The 420-nt window shown below is 30.0% G+C and overlaps 1 protein-coding gene across 15 annotated transcripts in view; it reads right to left on the reverse strand.

Annotated features, from left to right (window-relative positions):
- LOC119593731 (myoneurin-like) overlaps positions 1-420 on the reverse strand; it is a 102,537-nt gene that overhangs the window by 44,363 nt on the left and 57,754 nt on the right. The gene's annotated exons all lie outside the window — the stretch shown is intronic.

Genomic DNA, 420 nt, shown 5'->3' on the forward strand with positions numbered 1-420 from the left:
TGTCTGCTAAAGAATTCCCTAGATAAGCACAGAACTTTATATAAATTACAACCACTATTTGTAACTGTTGCAAAAACACATACAAGAACTTTAGATACACAGAGTGAGCAACAGGAGGATTACAAGTATTTTTTAGCTGACATTTTGCTCATAGTAAACAAGAAATATATTTTGGTCTACTATTTACAGGAATTCTTTTTATATATAATATCTAACAAATTCCTATGATTACCCTTATAGCATTCCCTTTTCCTTGAAGCATATTAATCACTTAATTATAACCTATTTCCCAAATTGTTGTGGAAATAAATGAATCACTATCAGAACTTAAAATTTAACAAGAAATCCTGGGAAAAAATGGCATTTCCAATGTTCTTAATTCTGGCAGTAGCATAATAAACCTGGCTTATAGTTTGTCTC

Source organism: Penaeus monodon, chromosome 32, assembly GCF_015228065.2.
Source record: "Penaeus monodon isolate SGIC_2016 chromosome 32, NSTDA_Pmon_1, whole genome shotgun sequence".
Lineage (NCBI taxonomy): Eukaryota > Metazoa > Arthropoda > Malacostraca > Decapoda > Penaeidae > Penaeus > Penaeus monodon.